At 40.6% G+C, this 20764-nt stretch overlaps 1 pseudogene; it reads right to left on the bottom strand.

The window, feature by feature from the left end:
• Positions 1–578: 578 nt before the first annotated feature.
• Positions 579–9042, bottom strand: LOC108522849 (methylosome subunit pICln pseudogene; annotated as a pseudogene).
• Positions 9043–20764: the final 11722 nt, after the last annotated feature.

The raw sequence follows: 20764 nt of genomic DNA on the forward strand, positions 1-20764 counted from the left end.
AGTTCAGGACCAGCCCTAGAAATACAGTGAGGCACTGTCTCTACCAAAAAAAAAAAAAAAAGTTAAAAAATCTGAGCAGGAGCTGATGATGTACAAGTATGAGATATATTTTGAATATAAAATGAATAGCACTTGATGATGGAGTGACTATGGGAAATCAGGGAAAAAGAGAAACCAAGGATGGTCCCTAGGTTTGGGGCTGGAGTAACAGGAGGGATTGTGGCACCTTCCACTGAAATGGGGTCGGTAGGGGAAATTATAGGTTCTGTATAGGACATATTAAGTTTGAACTGCCCACTAGTTATCTAAGTGGGCATGTTGTAGACAATTGGGTATCCATGTCTAAAACTCCGTGAAGTAGTCAGGCCAGAAAGTATTAGTCTGGGAATTATTAGCATGTTAATGGGTTTTTATATAGAGAGAGTATACAGAGAAGAAAAAATTGGCCCCATGATCTCCAATGTTTTGTAAGATTTACTAACTTCCTCAAGGAATTTCCTATTTGTTCCTGATTTATAAGATGTACCTATATCTGAAAGCCACAGAGGAGGCCAATCTTAAACCTGCATAAATCATTTTCAGTGATCAACATCTGTATCCTCAAACTGTGCAGCAACTGTTGATGTGGTATCTGCCTCCATCCCAGCTTCATTATCTCTTATTGAATCTTCTGTCCTGACCCCAGCCATATGATACTGGCTGCTTACAGACTGAGAAAGCGTTCCTTCTAATCTCCAATGTGGCTTGGCCCTCTGCTGTTAGATGAGATAAATCCTTCTTCATAGGTGTAAAATGTAGGGATGTCCCCTTGTCCTTGTTCTTGCACTTCCACATCATATTCTTCTCTATCCTAAGCATCTGAATCTTCATCCTCAGCATCTGGATGCAAGTACTAGCATTCACACATTGCAGTGAACATTGCCTCCAATGCTGATTTATCACTAGGCGCAAATCTAAATTCAATAATAGGTTCCACATCATTATCACTATTTTCCTCTTCTTCATCAGCAACAGATTCTTTTGATCCTTCTTCAAATTTGGGTTTTCACCATAACATACAAATGCTCTCCTAGATAGTCACTTCGGTGCCTGGATAATGCAAGTAAACAAATAGTGGGGTATTCCAGTGAGAATCTTAATCCAGAGTCATCTAACCAAGACAGGTGGCTCTCAGCAATGTAAAGGGTACCAGTGCTGAGGCTCTTCCCATTCACCACAGCCTTGGTGTCTGACTGCTGCTGCAGGAGCCCCTACACTGGCCCAGACAGTGGGAAACTTTTTTTTTTTTTTTTTTTTTTTTTGAGACGGAGTCTGGCTCTGTCTCTCAGGCTGGAGTGCAGTGGCCGGATCTCAGCTCACTACAAGCTCCGACTCTCCGGTTTACACCATTCTCCTGCCTCAGCCTCCGGAGTAGCTGGGACTACAGGCGCCCGCCACCTCCCCCGGCTAGTTTTTTGTATTTTTAGTAGAGATGGGGTTTCACCGTGTTAGCCAGGATGGTCTCGATCTCCTGACCTCGTGATCCGCCCGTCTCGGCCTCCCAAAGTGCTGGGATTACAGGCTTGAGCCACCGCGCCCGGCCCAGTAGGAAACTTTTGAAGAAGCTCGTAGCAGTAGGGAGGGCGGCAACACAGGCCCGGAGGAGCTGGAGCACAGCAATCCCTGCACTCTGCAGCCCACCCTGGAAGAGACAGTCACTCCAGAAGATCAACTTAGTCTGCCCCCATCTTGAGTTAATTTTTGTATATGGTATAAGGAAGGGGTCCAATTTCAATCTTCTGCATGTGGCTAGCCAGTTATCCCAGCACCATTTATTGAATAGAGAGTCCTTTCCCAATACTTGTTTTTGTCAACTTTGTTGAAGATCAGATGGTTGTATATGTGTGGCTTTATTTCTGGGCTATTTCTGTTCCATTGGTCTGTGTGTCTGTTTTTGTACCAGTACCATGCTATTTTGGTTACTGTAGCCTTGTAATATAGTTTGAAGTCAGGTAATGTGATGCCTTCAGCTTTGTTCTTTTTGCTTTAGGATTGCTTTGGATATTTGGGCTCTTGTTTAGTTTCATAAGAATTTTAAAATAGTTTTTTTTTTCTAGTTCTGTGAAGAATGTCATTGGTAGCTTGATAAGAATAGCCTTGAATCTGTACATTGCTTTGGGCAGTATGGCCATTTTTAATAATATTGATTCTTCCTTTCCATGAGCATGGAATGTTTTCCATTTGCTTGTGTCATCTCTGATTTATTTGAGCAGTGTTTTGTAATTCTTATTGTAGAGACCTTGGACCTCCCTGGTTAGCTGTATTCCTAGGTATTTTATTCCTTTTATGGTTATTGTGAATGGGGTTTTGTTCTGATTTGGCTCTCAGCTTCAACATTGTTGGTATGTAGAAATACTACTTAGTTTTGTACATTGATTTTGTATCCCAAAACTTTGCTGAAGTTGTTTATCTAGGAGCTTTTGGGCAGAGACTATGGGGTTTTCTAGGTATAGCATCATATCATCTGTGAAGAAAGATAGTTCGACTTCCTCTCTTCCTATTTGGATGCTTTCTTTTCTTTCTCTTGTCTGATTGCTCTGACTAGGACTTCCAGGACTAGGTTGATTAGGAGTGGTGAGAGTGGGTATCCTTGTTTTGTTCTGGTTCTCAGAGGGAATGCTTCCAGCTTTTGCCTACTCAGTATGATGTTGGCTGTGGGTTTTTCATAGATGGCTCTTATTATTTTGAAGCATATTTCTTCAATGCCTAATTTGTTGGGAGTTTTTAACAGCAAGTTTTGAATTTTACTGAAAGCCTTTTCTATATCTGTTGAGATGGTCATGTGGTTTTTGTTTTTAGTTCTGTTTAGGTGATGGATCACATTTATTGATCTGTGTATGTTGAACCAAACTTGCATCCCAAGGATAAACCCTACTTGATCCTGGTGGATTAGCTTTTTTAGGTGTTGCTGGATTCAGTTTGCTAGTATTTTGCTGAGAATTTTTGCACCTATGTTCATCAAGAATATTGGCCTGAAGTTTTCTTTTTTTGTTGTGTCTCTGCCAGGTTTGGGTATCAAAATGATGCTAGCCTCATAGAATGAGTTAGGGAGGAGTCTCTCCTCCTCAATTTTTAAAAATAGTTTCAGTAGGAGTGGCACCAGCTTTATACATCTGGGAGAATTTGACTATGAATCTCTCTATTCCTGAGATTTTTCTGGTTGAAAGGCTTCTTATTACAGACTCAACTTCAGAACTCATTGTTGGTCTCTTCAGGGATTGTATTTCTTCCTGGTTCAATCTTGGGAGGTTGTATGTTTCCAGAATTTATCTATTTCCTCTAGGTGTTCTAGATTGTGTGTTTGTAGTAATCTCTGAGGGTTATTTGTATTTCTGTGGGGTCAGTGGTAATGTCCCCTTTGTCATTTTTGATATAGTTTATTTGGATATTCTCTTTTTTTTCTTTATTAGTCTAGCTAGCAGTCTGTCAATCTTATTAAGGTTTTTGAAGAACAAACTCCTGGATTCATTGATCTTTTGTATGATTTTTCACATCTCAATTTCCTTCAGTTCAGCTCTAATTTTGGTTATTTCTTGTCTTCTGCTAGCTCTGGGGTTGGTTTGCTCTTGTTTCTTTAGTTCCTCCAGGTGTGATGTTAGGTTGTTAAGTTGAGATCTTTATAATTTTTTTGATGTGTGTCTCTAGTGCTATAAACTTTCCTCTTAACACTGCTTTAGCTGTGTCCCAGAGATTCTGGTATGTTTTATCTTTGTTTTATTAGTTTCAAAGGATTTCTTGATTTCTGTCTTCACTTCATGATAAAAGTCATTCAGGAGCAGGTTGTTTAATTTCCATGTAACTGTGTGATTTTGAGCGCTTTTCTTAGTATTGATTTCTAGTTTTATTGCACTATGTTCTGAGAGTGTGTTTGGTATGACAGATTGTTTGTTTTTTTTTTAAATTTTCTGAGGATTGTTTTATGTCCAATTCTGTGGTCAATTTTAGAGTATGTGCCATGTGCAGATAAGAAGGATGTATATTCTGTTGTTTTGGGGTGGAGAGTTCCATAAATATCTGTTAGGCCCATTTGGTGAAGTATCAAGCTCAGGTTCCAAATTTCTTTGTCAGTTTTCTGCCTTGATGATCTGTCTAATACTGTAGATGGGGTGTTGAAATCTCCCACTATGATTGTGTGGGAGTCTAAGTTTCTTCATGGGTCTCTAAGAGCTTGCTTTATGAATCTGGGTGATCCTGTGTTGGATGCACATATATTTAAGATAGTTAGGTCGTCTGATTGAACTGAACCCTTTACCATTATTTAATGCCCTCCTTTTTCTTTTTTAATTGTTGTTGGTTTAAAGTGTGTTTTGTCTGATATTAGAGTAGCAACCCCTGCTTTTTTCTGTTTTCCATTTCCTTGGTAGATTTTTCTCCATGCCTTTACTTTGGGCCTATGGGCATCATTACATATGAGATAGGTTTCTCATATGTATGGTTGGTTCTTGCTTCTTTATCCAACTTGCCACTCTGTCGCTTTTAATTGAGGCATTTAGCCCATTTACATTCAAAGATAATATTAATATGTGTGAGTTTGATCCTGACATGATGTTGTTAACTGGTTATTATGCAAACTTGCTTGTGTGGCTGCTTCATAGTGTCAATGGTCTATGTACTTTAAGTGTGTTTTTGTGATGGCTGGTAATGATCTTTGCTTTCACATATTTAGTGCTAAATATGGAAACCTCTTATAAGGCAGGACTGATAGTAACAAATTTCCTTAGCATTTGCTTGTTTGAAACAGATCTTATTTCTCCTTCACTTATGAAGCTTAATTTAGCTAGATATGAAATTCTTGGTTGGAATTTCTTTTCTTTAAGAATGTTGAATATGGGCCCCGATCTCTTCTGGCATGTAGAGTTTCCACTGAAATATCTACTACTAGTCTGATAGGGTCCCTTTGAAGGTGATCTGCCCCTTATTTCCAGCTGCCTTGAACATGTTTTCTTTCATTTTGACTTTGAAGAATGTGATGACTATGTGTCTTGGGGATGGTCATCCTGTATAGTATCTCATAGGGGTTCTCTGCATTTCCTGAATTTGAATGTTGGCCTTGGTATTACCGTTGAAATATTCATGGATTATATCCTCAAAAATGTTTTCCAAGTTGCTTTCTGTCCCTCTCTTTCAGGGACAACAATGAGTCATAGATTTGGTCTCTTTACATAATCCCATATTTCTCAGAGGTTTTTTACATTCTTTATTGGTTTTGCTTTGTTTTTGTCTGACTCTTTCAGAAAAGTAATCCTCACGTTCTGAGATATTTTCCTCAGTTTGACCAATTCTTCTGTTAATACTTGTGATTGTATTATGAAATTATTGAAGTAAGTTTTTCAGCTCAATCAGATCAGTTTTGTTCTTTCTTAAAATGGCCGTTTTGTCTTTTATGTCCTGTATCATTTTCTCTTGTTCCTTAGGTTCCTTGAATTGGGTTTCAATTTTCTCCTGAATCTTGATGATCTTCATTCTGATCCACATTCTGAATTCTATTTCTGTCATTTCAGCCATTTCAGCCTTGTTAAGAACCATTACTGGGGAACTAGTGAGGTCATTTGGAGGTAAAAAGATGCTCTGGTTTTTTGAGTTGCCAGAATTCTTGCACTGGTTCTTTCTTATCTGTGTGGGCTGGTTTTCCTCTAGCTGTGGTGTAATTTGTGTGTTGTCAGTTGCCTTCGTTTCTGGGTGTTTTCAGAGGCCCAAGAGTTTGTTCAGGGTCTTTATTTGAATTTTTGTCCTTGGTTTCATGGGGGTATATTAGCAAAGTATTTTTGTATTGCAAGTGGGCTGTGATCCAGGAGATGGTGCTTAAGCATGATGGCTGATAGGCAGGCTCTTACTCAGCCACATGGCTCCTCTGTATTTCCTCACATTTGGAGCTCTGCTCCTTCTCTGTGCTCTGAGAGTGTGAGTTCCTCTCCGACTTGAGCGCTGGCTGCAGATCTAGGCTTGGCACTCCCGGGCTGCACATTGAAGCCCTGGGGTGAGCTCAGCCTTTACATTTCCTACCCAGCTTCAGGTCAGGGACCTTGGCACAATGGCAAAGGGTCTTTCACTTGTCTCTTGAAGCTCCAATCCAGAGAAATGCAGAGCCATGACCAATCAGTGCAATTGGCCCAGACTCGAGTGGCTGCTTTGTGGGCCTAAGCCAGGAGGCTCTGCCTGGGGACAAACAGCAGGAACAGGGCTCACAGGGAAGACAGATTGCCCTCTTCTCCTTAGGGTAGCTGCAGCTGATGGTATAAGTAAAGCCCTCAGGCTCTTCGTCCTTTTCCCCAGTACAAGGGCAGCAAGGGCAGAACCACTGCAGTAGTAGTGGCAGAGGGGCTGTCAGTTGCCTCTGGAAGCTCCACCCCAGAGAAACTCAGAGCCACCACCAGTGGAAATGCTCACTTGGGGGAAGGGCAGCTGCTCCATGGGCCCAGGCTGAGGGCCCTGCCTGGTGAAGGATAGAAGGGACAGAGCTCCCCAAGGGATCGGGCAGGCCCACCAGTTTTGCTGCCTTAGGAAAAGTGGCCACACTGTTTTCCACGTAGGTACCTGTCCCTACTAGTCCTCACTGGGCAGAGCTTCCCGAAGTGGAACCTCAGCCATCCCATCTTCATCTGGGCTCTCAGGCCAGCAGCTACTCTGCACTTTCCTGGGATGGAGCTCCCAATAGTAGCAAGCAAGTCACTATCTTTGCTGCTTTGCAGCTTTCTCCTCCTCTGTTCCCTTCAGGCTCAGGAGGGAGTGAAAAGATTAAGGACTTAGTCGACCCACAGCATGGCATGGCTGCCTTATGGAAAAGTGACCAGACTGTTTTCCCCATGTCCCTGCTTCTGTTATACCTCACTGGGCAGGGCCTCTCAAACTGGGCTCCTGGCACAACCACCCTGCCTCTGCCTAAACACTTCAGTCGGTGGAGGTTTTACATTTTCTGGGGAAGAAACCCTAGAGACAACCCATAGCCCCTCTCCCATTGCCACTGCAGCAGTACAGATACTGCCCTTACTGCCCTTGGACTGGGGAAGGAGCAAGGAGCCTAGTCATGTCACAGGCACCTCCAGCATACTGTAGCCACCATACAGAGAGGAGCCCATTCTCTCTTCCCTGTGAGCCCTCACCAGTCATCTGTTGATAGACACTTGGGTTGGTTCCTAAGAGATCTTGGCCACTGTGACTAATGCTGCAGTGAACATGAGATGCAGATAGCTCTTTGACATACTGATTTTATTTCCTTTGGAAATAGCTCCAGTAATAGGATTGCTGGATCATGTGGTAACTTTATTTTTAATTTTTTGAAGAACTTCCATAATGGTTTTAATAGGATAAAGATTTTTAATACACTTTTATCCAAGAATCTCCTTGAAACTTCTATTTATTTATTTTTAACAGCTTTATTGAGTTACAGCTGACATACAATAAATAAGAAATTGCTTAAAGGATATAATTTCATGTGTGTGTACACCATAAAATAATGAGTAGAATAAAGGAAATGGGCTGGGCGCTGTGGCTCACGCCTGTAATCCCAGCACTTTGGGAGGCCAAGGAGGGCGGATCGCTTGAGGTTGGGAGTTCGAGATCAGCCTGGCCAACATGGTGAAACCCCGTCTCTACTACAAATACAAAAATTAGCCAGGTATAATGGTGCACGTCTGTAATCCCAGCTACTTGGGAGGCTGAGGCAGAAGAATCTCTTGAACTTGGGAGGCAGAGGTTGCAGTGAGTCGAGATCATGGCACCATGCTCCAGCCTGGGGGACAGAGCAAGACTCCATCTCAAGAAAAAAAAAAGTATGAAGGAAATGAACGTACCCAGCCCATACAAAGTCCTCTTGTTCTCCCATCTGCCAACCCATCCCTGGGTAATCTATCACTGTGGATTACTCTGCATGTCATAGAATGTTATATACATTCAAGTATACAATAGGTCTACTTTTCTGTATGACTTCTTTCAGTAAGCATAATTCTTTGAGATTTCTCCATTGTGTAGAGCATGTCAATAATTTGCTCCTTTCCATTGCTGAGTACTGTTCCATTGTGTGGATATACCATCATTTGTTTATTCATTCTGAAAAATTTAAATACTACAATTTATATTCCATTCAGTGGAAAAGAAAAACAACAGGAATTAGATTCAACTCTTCCAGGAAACATGGTAAGAGAGCCAAGAAATTAATCTAGGATAGCGGTCCCCAAATTCCTAGGCCCCACTCCTAGAGATTCTGATTCATGCTATTTTAACAATCTCTTCCAGTAACCCTAATGCTAAGCCACGTTTCAGAACTATTAGTCTAGGTCGGGGTGTCCAATCTCTTGGCCTCCCTTCCCAGGCCACATTGGAAGAATTGTCTTGGGCCACACAAAAAAATACAGAAACACTAATACACTAACAATAGCTGATAAGAAAAAAAGAATCACAAAAAATCTTATAATGTTTTAAGAAACTTTACAAATTTGTGTTGGGCCACATTCAAAGCGGTCCTGGGCTGCATGCAACCCACAGGCTGCGTGTTGGACTAGCTTGGTCTAGGTTATAGCTGGGGCAGTTGTCACAGCAGACAATGTCACAGCCACAACAGGCACAGGTTAGGTGAGGTATAGAGGCAAGGAAAGACCAGGCCAGGCACAGTCAGACCAAGTCAAGCAGGATGGAACTTGATTCAGGCAGTCAGGGCTGGCTATTTTCTGACAAAATGGCGCGTGTCACTGCCAGGACAGCAGCTACACACTACAGGGTCAGCAAGTGCTGATGGAAGAGGCCAGTACCTTGGATAGCTCCCTGTTGGCAAAATTGCTTCACTCAAGCCCCAGGTCTTTCATTCTCAGACACCTGGGTTTATGGGATAAGCTCCACCCCCAGGACACCTAGTTTGGCCAGTAAGAGAGCTTCATATACATGCTGAACATACTTCCTATAGCATAAGAGAATTATGCTTATTTCCGCACTACCACCACTACCACCACCCGAGCTTTTGATCTCTCTAGCAAACAGGAAAGACTCATAGGATGCCAGTGGGGTGGCCATGACCCTGGGAATTCAACAGGACACTTTTTGTGGCAGGGCACATGGTAAATTTATTGTTTCCGAATTGTTGAATGCCACACCCTGCCAAATCATCTCTTCAGTGATTTTTAACACTAGCTGAAATATTAAAAACAGCTACTAACCAAAGGATCAATATAGATAAACTGATACCTGAACACTTTTAACTGAGAATAATCATTGATCATGACCAATGACACCTTCATTTCCATGACAAGTCTGCAACTAAATAGAAGAGATCATGGTATTGAAAAGACCTCTTAATGGAATATAAATAATATTTTCACTTAGCCTGGTGTGGTGTTGTGCACCTGTAGTCCCAGCTACTCAGGAGGCTGAGGTGGGAGAATCGCTTAAGCCTGGGAGGTTGAGGCTGCAGTGAGCCATGATCACACCACTGCACTCCAGCTTAGGTAACAAAGCAAGACCCTGTCTCAAAAAAAAAAAAAAAAAAAAAAAAGGAAAAGGTACTGTCTTGGGCATTGATATGGAAGTCCAAGAAAAGAAGAGTCAATGGTTTTAGAAGAAACTGTGTTATTTATTTAACAATCTGAAGCCTCAAACACAAACGTAAAATAAAGATATTCACAATGACAATTTAAACTCAATCTTTAATGCCATTTTTGTTCTTCAAACTGGTTTTAACCCAACCCACAACCAGCAGGCAACACAGAACGAATTGGATACTGAGTCCAAGAACAGGATTATTAGTACTAAGAACTGACAAATCTGGTAGCTTCCATGGAATCTCTGAAGCAATAATTGCTACATGGACTTTAGCTTGGAGAGCTATTATATATTAATATATTAACAAAGTTAACATTACGTTAAATATATTATACAAATATATGATACAGATAGAGTAAAAATCTAAGAAAACATCAACTGGGATAGCTAGAGCTGATGATTTAATGTACCTTTATATGAATGTATATTTTATCTATATTAAAATCTATATTATCCATATTCATCCTTCATTTAAAAATAATAAAACAAAATAAAGGGTTCATGTGGGAAGATGAGTCTTTCATCATCATAAAAGCTGATCTCTTTAAGGATACTTAATTTAAATAAGGTGGTAATTTTCCCAGACAGTTACAATGTATAAAGTTCTCAAAAAGACATGAGAGCCAAGAAAATGCATTTATGGCACCTCTAAAATAAAATGTAATAAAAAACAGACCAGTTAGAGCAGCACATTCCCTCAGTCATATTCTTATTCTTCCCCTTCCATTATCCCATTAAAGCAAAAGCACAGAGAATCCAATCAGCATCAGGTTTGGGCATAAGTAGAACAAACTTAAAGAGTGAAAACCATCACTTTTGCCTCTGAATTTTTTCTTTTCACATTGATTATGAGTCACCATCACGTAATGAGAAATTAGGTGATTATACTGAAAAATGTATAAAGTCACTGTCATCCTGCCTAAAACACACACTGATGTGCCAGAAATGGCAGCAGAGACATGAACTGATGGCTGCCAAGGAGAACTGTGTATGTCTCTGCTGCCCACGCTATTGAGGTACGGAGGGGAAGACTCAGTGCTATGGTTTGGATGTATGTGTCCCTGCAAAATTCATATGCTGGAACCTAATCACCAAGGTATGATATTAAAAAGTGGGGTCTTTGGGAGGTGACTAGGCCATGAGGGCTCCACCTTCATGAATGAAATTAAAGTCCTTCATGAATGAGATTAAAGTCCAAAGAGGCCTCAGAGAGCTGCCTTGCACTTTCATCTCTTCTGCCATGTGAGGATGCAGCAAGAGACACCATCTTCATCTTCTTCTGCCATCTCTTCTTCATCTTCATCATCTTCTTCTTCATCTTCATCTTCTTCTTGTTCTTCATCTTCATCTCTTCTGTCATGTGAGGATGCAGCAAGAGGCACCATCTTCATCTTCTTCTCCCATCTCCTCCTCCTCCTCCTCCTCCTCCTCCTCTTCTTCTTCTTCTTCTTCCTCTTCTTCTTCTTCTTCTTCTTCTTCTTCTTCTTCTTCTTCTTCTTCTTCCATCTTCATCATCTTCTTCATTTTCATCTTCTTCTTCATCTCTTCTGCCATGTGAGGGTGCAACAAGAGGCACAATCTTCATCTTCTTCTGCCATCTCTTCTTCAACTTCATCTTCTTCTTCTTCATCATCTTCATCATCTTCTTCATCTTCATCTTCTTCATCATCTCTTCTGCCATGTAAGGATGCAGCAAAAGGCACCATCTTGAAGCAGAGAGTAAGCTTCTCCATACGCCGAATCCACCTTTGCCTTGATCTTGGACTTCGTAGCCTTCAGAACAGCTTTCTGGATAAATACAGCTTTTTTATTTATTCATTACCCAGTCTGATGTATTTTGTTATGGCAGCAGAAACTGGCTGTTATTTGGGTTTTGTACAAAGGGTTAATTTGGTATGTGAAGATTTGTTTGTTACTAATTTTCTTCTAACTTTGGTTGTGGAGGAAAATTGCATGAGAGTTAAAATACATGAGTCAATACCTATTCAATAAGTATTAATTGAACACTTTTGTAGACCAGGGAAATTGCCCTAGACCCTACCCTGGAACTTATAGAGTTTATTCATCTAAGGCAAGACAACATTATATTACAATTACATCACATAACATTATGTTCAATATACCGTATTAAATAAATGTATGGTGTAGAGTAAAAATCTAAGAGAATGTCAACTGGGGTAGCTAGGGCTGATTTGATGTGCCTTTATATGAATGTGTATTTTCTCTATATTAATTATCTATATTGGTCCTTCATTTAAAAATAATAAAACAAAATAAAGGATTAATTTGGGAAAATTAGTCTTTTGTCATCACAACTGATTTATATATGCTTACCAGCATTCATGGGTTTACTAGTTTGAACAGCATCATAAGCTTATTTACTATTTAGATGAAGCATTTGAACTCAATTTTATCATGAATAGTTTTTTCAAATATTTCCACATTTTAATTACTACTCAGTTGTAAGAAGTTGATTTTTTAAATTTTCTCTAAGTTGTAAATCTGTTTTCAAGTTGGTGATGTTGAATTTGATCACCATATCCAAAGAGTTTGCATGAATGCAGTGTTAAAATAACCTTGAGCTGGTTTTATGTGAAATCATCATTTCACAGCAGTGTTTCTCAAAGAATGGTCCTCAAACACTTGCATCAAAGTCACCCAAAATGCCATTACACATGAAGCTTCCTGGACACTGCTTCAAATATATAAAATCAGTGTTTCTGACAATGGAGCCTCCCCAGGTGATGCATGTGCATAGCATGGTTTGAGGACCACTGATTGTTGGAGGCCGAGAGAGTGAAGGCCGTCATCAACTCAATATACCACTGGAGGCTCTATGAGTAAACAGCAAACTGTTCTCATGAAAGCAGGATGTTGCCAAACTGACAAACTGTGTTTGCCACCCAGAAGGAATGCTGAGGGCAGTCACACCCCAAGTGCGGTGTTTCTTGTGATTAGGTACATCTGAAGCCTGTTAGTAATAATAGGAAGCTGTAATCAATTAAGCAGCTAACCAGTCATTACCTCCTCCTCCCTGCTCTTGCTACCCAATAAATACGAAGGGCTGTAGAAGCTCGGGGCAGCTGCTTTTGCTCACTAGAAGCAGGCAACCCTTTTCTTCTTCTCTTCTTCTCTCTTGTCTTTTCTCTTCTTCTTCCCCACTTTACCCTTCCTTTAAAACAGTTACTTTTGTCTTAGGTTTTCTTTCTATGTTCATCCCTTCGTTCGGTCTTGTAATGATGGTCTTAAGTAGTAACAGCAGTAACTACTACAATGATGCTCTCAAGTAGTAACAGCAGTAACTACTGTAATGACGGTCTCAAGTAGTAAGAGTGGCAGTTGGTCACAAGTGATGTGCAGAATGGAACCAACTTGTGCTGATTCTCAGTTTGCCACTTTGCTCATTCAATATGGTTGCCTTGGTCTTTCATTTATCTGTTCAATGAATACTCATTGCACAAACACCATGAACAAGGCATTCGGCTGAGCTCTGGAGAAACACCAGGGGATAAGACAGAAATGTTCCTAAGAAGCATGGGCCAATTCTATCAGGGAAAGCAACCAACAAATAATTTCATAACTAATTGCTCAATTGCAAATTTGACAGGTGCTACTAAGGAGAAATAAGAGGTATTCATACCAAAGGCCATTGACTCAGACTCAGGGCTCCAGGATGTCATCTCTGGGGAGGGCTGCTCAAACAGGCATCTGAAGATTGGGAAGGAAAGAGCAGTCTAAGAAGAAGAGCATTCCAGGTGGAGGGAACATATACCAAGGCTCTCGGGAAGGAAGAACTAAGGTGGGGAATGAAATCAATAAGAAACGCAGCTGCTAGAATAAGCAAGCTCTCCAGACTTTTGAGAACAGTTGAGAATTTTGGATTCTATCCTGAGAACAATAATAATCCATTAGAGAGTTTTTAATATATCTGCCTTGTCAGTCAGTTCTGCAACTGTGTAAATGGAGGAAAGAGAACAGGAGTAGTCTGAATATAGTGAAGGCTCAGACAGGGTTTAGCCCAATGGCAATGAGGCAGAAATGAGGAACTATGCAATGGAAATACAGCTGGTAAGTGAAGATGTTCCAATTATGTCTGATGAAGGCAGTGTCCTGGAACATTTTAAGGACATTGAAATCTCATCTACCAAATTTTACTAATTTAAAAATAACTCTAACAACATATATTGCCCTTTATCATCAGTGACAGCCATCCATGAGAATGAAACTAAAAACACCAATGCACATCCAAATTGTTCATTCCATCCCATGCCACGAAAGGACTTCATGTGGTTTGTGGCTGCAGCCCTTTGCCTCTAAAGAGAAGTTAGATTTGGTTGGGGCCCCCTCTCTGGTGGGGAGCAGCACCCCATTAACATGTAAACTATAAACATGGTGGAGTTGAGGAGTATGACACTCAGCCCCAGGAAGCTATTAATCTACAGAGTTAAACACAGGTTTAAGTCAAAAGGCAATGTGTTATTTTAAAAGAAGCATCAACCACTATTTTAGTCAAAAACACACAGTGAGAGTAAGAGAAAAAAAGCTTCAAAGAAAACATGGGATGAAATCATTTTGGAACTTGTAATCTATAATATGTCAGTCCCTCTTTTTATCCTGGGCCATAATAAACAACAAAGCCCTTTACTTTCCATCCTCAGCACATTGACAATGTGGTTTGAGACTTTGATTTGGATTATGGGTTGCAATAGCTGTACTTTGAAAACACAGTCACCTATCACCGAGATTCTCTACTGATAGAGAAGTGTTCGTGACAACCATACTTCAAAAGCTAACTTCATTTATTTGAACATCACTAAATCAATATCTGTGAAATTCAGTCTGATTTGAGGTTTACATTTAATATGATTATAATCAAAAACTGTATTACGCACATTTCTAACACAAACAAGATTGGAAGAAGAATGTTTAGAAGAATTCTTCCAAAATTATACCACGTGAATTCATTTATATGACATTCTAAAAAAGGCAAAACCATAGAGAAGTAAAACAGAACGGGGGTTGCCGGGGGTTAGGGATGGGGGAAAAGATCTGACAGCCTTCAAGAGGAAGGAATTCTTTGGGGTTTTAGAGTTGTTCTGTATCCTGTTTATTTTGGTGGTTACAAGAATCTATCCATGTGAACTTTATTAAGCACATTTCTAACACAAACAAGATTGGAAGAAGATTAGAAGATGAAATATTTCAAGAGTAGTCACTGTAAAAACAATTAATATACTATTCACAAGTGTCATACCTATTTAATACAACAAGGACAGTGGGGTCTCTAATAAAGTCCCTGAATATCTGAGAAAACATAGTAGGCTTTCTTTTATGGCTATAGTAAGATAATTTATTATTAATTGATATATATAGTTAGTTAAATATATCTATGTACATACTTGCCATACATACTACAAGAAATTACCAGCTTTTGAAGAATTGGACATCAAGAAACATTATCTAAACATAATTGAACCTTCTTTTCCTTGTATATTTGTGTTTTAAATTTACCTGTAGTAAAAATGTTGATGTTAAGTTCTACGAAGTATAACACATGCATAGATTCTTGTAATCACCAAAATAAACAGGATACAGAACGACTCTAAAACCCCAAAGAATTCCTTCCTCTTGAAGGTTGTCAGATCTTTTCCCCCATCCCTAACCCCCGGCAACCCCTGTTCTGTTTTACTTCTCTATGGTTTTGCCTTTTAAGAATGTCATATAAATGAATTCACACAGTATAATTTTTGAATCTGCCTTCTTTCACTTAGCACGATTCCTCTGAGAGTCATCCATGCTGTTGCATACATCTTCTTTTGAGGATTCTCTCGGTAATACTTCACAGCCTCTCGGGCCATTAACATGAAAAACATTTATATATAAAGTGACAAACACGTGGAAAGTATAAGAGGTAAGATGTAGTTAGTTCTGTGTCACAATGCAGTTTCCTTGACTTAAATAAGATTGCCACATCAGCTAGCTTGTTTGCCATTTGTTTCTTTCTAATAAAATGTCACATAGAAAACAATGGTAGTTATCTGACTGCATATTGGGCCTCTGCTCAACGATTTTCAAGGCTTTCCCATTGCCTGTCAACTGAAGGCCAAACTCCTTCTCAACCAAAGTTATCGCAGAACATTTTTTTCAATCTTATCTCTACCAACTCCCTCAAGTAACCTACTTTCAACCAAACTGGGCTATTCCTTCCTCCCTGATGTTCTCAGCTTTGCAACATTGTGCTGACACAGTCTTCAAGGACCTGTTCAAATGTCACCTTCTGTGAATATATGCAGTCTTCTCTAAGTCCTCCTTTCTTTCCTTAAGGCTACCCCTAACTGGGTTTCATCTCCAGTTCACACACAGAGCATGCTGGGGTACTCTCCTTTGGCACTACTGGTACCTTGCCTTGAGGTAAAGGATCTATGATCTTGTCTCATCACCTTCTTCTCCCACTCCCTCTACTTCTTCCCCACCACCAGCCCCAATAGATGGTGTGCCCCTTCTGGGAAAAACCCCGTCTTTCTCATCTTTGCAAGCACAGAGCACACAGCACAGCATCTTCGATTATTATTAATGTGACACTAAAGAGGCATATTACAAATAAATGTCTGGCCCTGGAAGACATGACAGAGGAAAGACCAGACATCTGAAAACTGACTGAAAAAGAAAATATAGCAGTTGTGACTATGATGCTACTAGGAAAATATTTCGTAGTCTATTCCTGGGACAACAACCATATGACAGCAGTTTCTGAATGAAAATTTTGAAATTGTAAAAAATTGCAAACTACTGGTGTTTCATCTTCTGTTAGATAGAAACCATATACGGTTAAGATTGCAGTCTCTCTAGAGGCCACACATGCCATCTGAATGAAATAAAACCGTTTTCCTTGCTAAAGTGACTCATGGAAGCTGGTTCACCCAAGGATCAGAAAGACGGGTTACACTTTAGATTCTGAAACACCACTTAGCAACTGGTTACCTATAACACAGTGAGTCATCATCATCTCACGATCCTGCTTGTGATTGGACCTCCCCAACTGGTTCACAAACACTGTGCAGGTAGGACTCACATCCTAGGCTTCGTTTCATCTTGGGTGGTGTCCATTGATTCCCTCCTTGTCCCCACCTCCTCCTACCATGTCCATCACCCACATGTACACACTTCACAGAAGAGATACACTGAATCTCAAAACCACCCCAACTCTTCAGGCATTTGAGCATCTGAAGTACAGTCCCAATCATTTCCCCATTTCCTAAAGTTACAGTCAGCCCCACAAGGGTGGTGCATGCTTCCTCCAGCTCCTCCTCTCTGTCAGGTTCAAGATTTTGGCAATTTTTAGCTTGGCACTTGTAAAAGGATGGCAACAGTCCTCTCACAAAACCAACAGTAAGGCCAGGCTTGGTAGTTCACATCTGTAATCCTAGCACTATGGGAGGCCAAGGCAGGAGGATCACTTGAGGCCAGGTGTCCAAGACCAGCCTGGGCAACAGAGTGAGACCCCATCTCTACGGAAAAACTAAAAATTAGCTGGACATGGTGGTGCATGCCTGTAGTCCCAGCTACTTGAGAGGCTGAGGTGGGAGGATCATTTGAACCCAGGAGTTCAAGGCTGCAGTGAGTCATGATAGCACCACTGCATTCCAGCCTAGGCAACACAGAGAAACCCTATCTCTAACATTAATTAATTAATTAATTAATTAATCAAAGCAGCAATAGTCAGGGGGACAAAAGAACAAGGTTCTCATTCCAGTTCCACCTCTCTCCAGACATATGGCCTCGTGGAAGTCTCCAGACTGCTCTGGGCTTTGGCTTCCTTGTCTGTAAACTGACAGGTTGTATTAGATGTATCAGATATCTTTGCCACATTCCAGTTCTGATATATTGTTGTTCTAACCTTGGTGCACTCTCACATCCCTAAGGGGCAGTTCGAGTCTATATTTGGACTTGCTCTTCATCCCTGCCTGGTTTCCTCTCTAGACAAAGCTCCGTCCAAAGAGTATGCTCTGGGCTTTCTTTTTCTCTTATCTGGCCTTTGCTTGAAATAGGCAAACAGGTATGCTCTATTTGGATAGCCCCACAGAGAAATCTTTGGAGTAGATAATAGGACAGAAAGAAAAATTCTGTTTCATTTTGTCTGGTTTCTAATGATTTCCAACTTAGAAAATTGATGACACGATGGAAGTCTCATCAATATTGTACACACATAGCTCTCGGGAACTGCAGATTACAGTGTTCACGGACCTTCAATATCTCAGCTGTTAATAGATAATAAAAATTATTAGATCTTGAATGTATATTCAACTGTTCATATAGCTGGGGCTCTCATGAATAACTACTCTCTCTAGCACTCAAGTCCTTCCCTGGGGGTGAATGAGCTGCTGGGGAGGATTCATTCACTCCCAAAGGAGCTTCTGGGGAGCTGTTTAGTCGGCTGCCATACTCATGCCCCCATGAGGGAGCACCAGGCCCCTTTCCTAGCATCCCCTGTGAGGAAGTCAGAGTTCCTGGAGTTTGAGAGAGTGGGGGCCGGTGGTGCACAGGCACATAAGCCAGTCAAACGGCCATAGACAACAAGAGGCGCTTTCTCTCCATACCTCAAACCTTCAAGCCTCACCCACCCAAGAAAGAGTTCCTACTTTTTGATATACCACAGAGTGGCTTGACCTTGGCCAAATCACTTACTCTCCCTGGACTCAGAAGTTTTCAATAAATGTATAAGAATTATAAGCTCAACCACGAGTGTCCATAATCAGAGTGTTGAGAAGAAAGTCATATGCTAAATCTTCTGTTTCTCTTTCTCTCCGAGGACCTTTCAAAAATCCATCCTCAGTAGTTATAGCGTAAAGTGCTGCATCTTCAGACTTCTACAATCCTTTAAAATAAATGAAAGAAAGGGTTCTGATGACACACAAACCTTCATAGAAGTGTAGCTATTTTGGTTAAGGAAGGCATACTCTATGCCAAATGCTGTCAGTACGCTATCTCATTTGCTTCTCAAAAAAGCTGCCACAATACTGTAAATTTGAGTATTGTAGATATGAGGAACATCTCTAAAAGTAATAATAATAATGGCTAACATTTGTTGAGTATTTACTTAATTACTGCTATAATTTGAATGTATGTGTTTCTCCCAAATTCATGGGTTAGAACCTAAGACCCAATGCGATAGTATTAAGCGGCCTTTAGGAAGGGATTGAGTCATGAACACTTGACTGTCACGAATGGATTTGGTGCTGTTATAAAAGAAGGGAGCACTTGAGGTATCTTACGTGAGGATGCCCCAAGGAGGTGCCATCGATGGGACAGACCCTCACCAGACACTGAATCTACTGGTGCCGTGGTCTTGGACCTCGCAGCCTCCAGAGCTGTGCAAAATAAATTCCTACTGTTTATAAATTACTCATTTTGTGGTATTTTGTTATAGCAGCCTGAAAGGACTGAGACAATTACTAAGTGGTTGGATGCATTAAATCATTTAATCCTGACAACAGACCTATAAGGTGAATTGGTTCTATTATTATCCCCTTTTATAGATGAGAAAACTAAGCACAGAGAAGCTAAGTAATTTGCTGAAATTCCATAGCTAGCAAGCCTTCCAAGTGGTCTAGATCCAGGGCCTATCCTCTTAACCAGTAAGCTCCATCTGATCAGTGAGGCGAAGAGAAAGGCTGGCAGATTCAGCAAATACAAATACAAGATATCCAATTAAATTTGCATTTCAGATAAAAACAATGGATAATTTTAAATACAAGAATCTCCAATGTAACATTTGGAAAACACAGGCTGAGAAAATCATCTGTTGTTTATCCAAAATTAAAGTTTGTTGGACAGCCTATATTTATTTTTACTTTTTTTTTTTTTTTTTTTTTGAGACAGGGTCTTACTCTGTTGCCCAGACTGGACTGGAGTGCAGTGGTGTGATCATAGCTCACTGTAGCCTTGAACTCTTGGGCTCAAGTGATCATCCCATCTAAGCCTCCCTAGTAGCTGGGACTGTAGGTGCGCACCACCAAGCCTGGCTATTTCTAAAAACAATTATTTGTAGAGACAGGATACTGCCATGTTGCCCAGGCTGATCTTGAACTCCTGGGCTCAAGCCATTGGTTCCACCTTAGCCTCCCAAAGTGCTGAGATTATAAGCATGAGCCTGCCGGGCCAGCAATGTTTTCTAAGTATTTAAAGATCCCAGTTAGGAATAGGACTGAGCGTAGGGTAAGGAGAAAATGCAGAATGGCAATAGATAATCGTTAGCAAGGGGATTCTTAACCCCCTAATTCCCCTGTAACAAATGGGCCACAGTCCCACCATGAACAGGAAGATGACATTTATGTTTCTGCTCATAGGACATGTTTGAATATTTACTCAAAACACACTTAGGTTCTAGGACCACTATGGTAAACTGCTGGAATTTTTTACAAGTCCTCTGTCTTAGAACATTTTGGTGGCTTCCCTTTTAATATTAAGTGATGTCTGTGATTCAGATAAGTTTGTCTGTATTCCTATAAGTCTTGACATCACAGAAATGAATCAGCAGAAAACCGCCATCTTTAACACATTTCCTATTCACTGACAATCATCCTGGATATAGTGCTCGGTGTACAACGACAAAAGCTTTCTCTCCCTTCTTAGGACAAAACATTTTATGGGAAGAAGAGAATCTTGGCAGAATCCCATTGTTCAAAATGAAGATAACAGTGTACAGATATGGCCCATTGCAGGAAAAGAAGCATTTCACCCAGAGGCCTGATGCTTTAACCCACAGTTGGACTTGCCAGTTGAGGAGAATCACATTTAGTGAGCTTTCCTCTGCAGCGGGATTCAACTCCTGGCTCCCCCACTTAATAGCTCTGTGATCTTCTGTAAGGTATTTAACCCTTCTGTTTTCTTGTCTCTAAAATAAAAACAGTAATAGAAGCTACCCTGCAGCTTTGGAAGGAATTAATGATCTAGTCCATGTACGGTGCTTTAAGCATAGTGCCTGGCCTGTATAAACACTCAATGAATGTCACTACTGTTATTATGATTGGTCATTTGACTCCCACCAATGTGCCCTCTCACTGGCCCCTTTGTAGAAAAACATACTCTGCCCTTGGGTCAGGTCCCTTTAGATAATTTAACTGCATTTATTCTCAGAGTGACCAGGAGGGTTGGCAAGAGCAGTTGTCATATAACTGGATTCATGGTATGTAAATAT

The sequence above is a fragment of the Rhinopithecus bieti genome, unplaced genomic scaffold (assembly GCF_001698545.2).
Source record: "Rhinopithecus bieti isolate Rb0 unplaced genomic scaffold, ASM169854v2 scaffold_66246, whole genome shotgun sequence".
Classification (NCBI taxonomy): domain Eukaryota; kingdom Metazoa; phylum Chordata; class Mammalia; order Primates; family Cercopithecidae; genus Rhinopithecus; species Rhinopithecus bieti.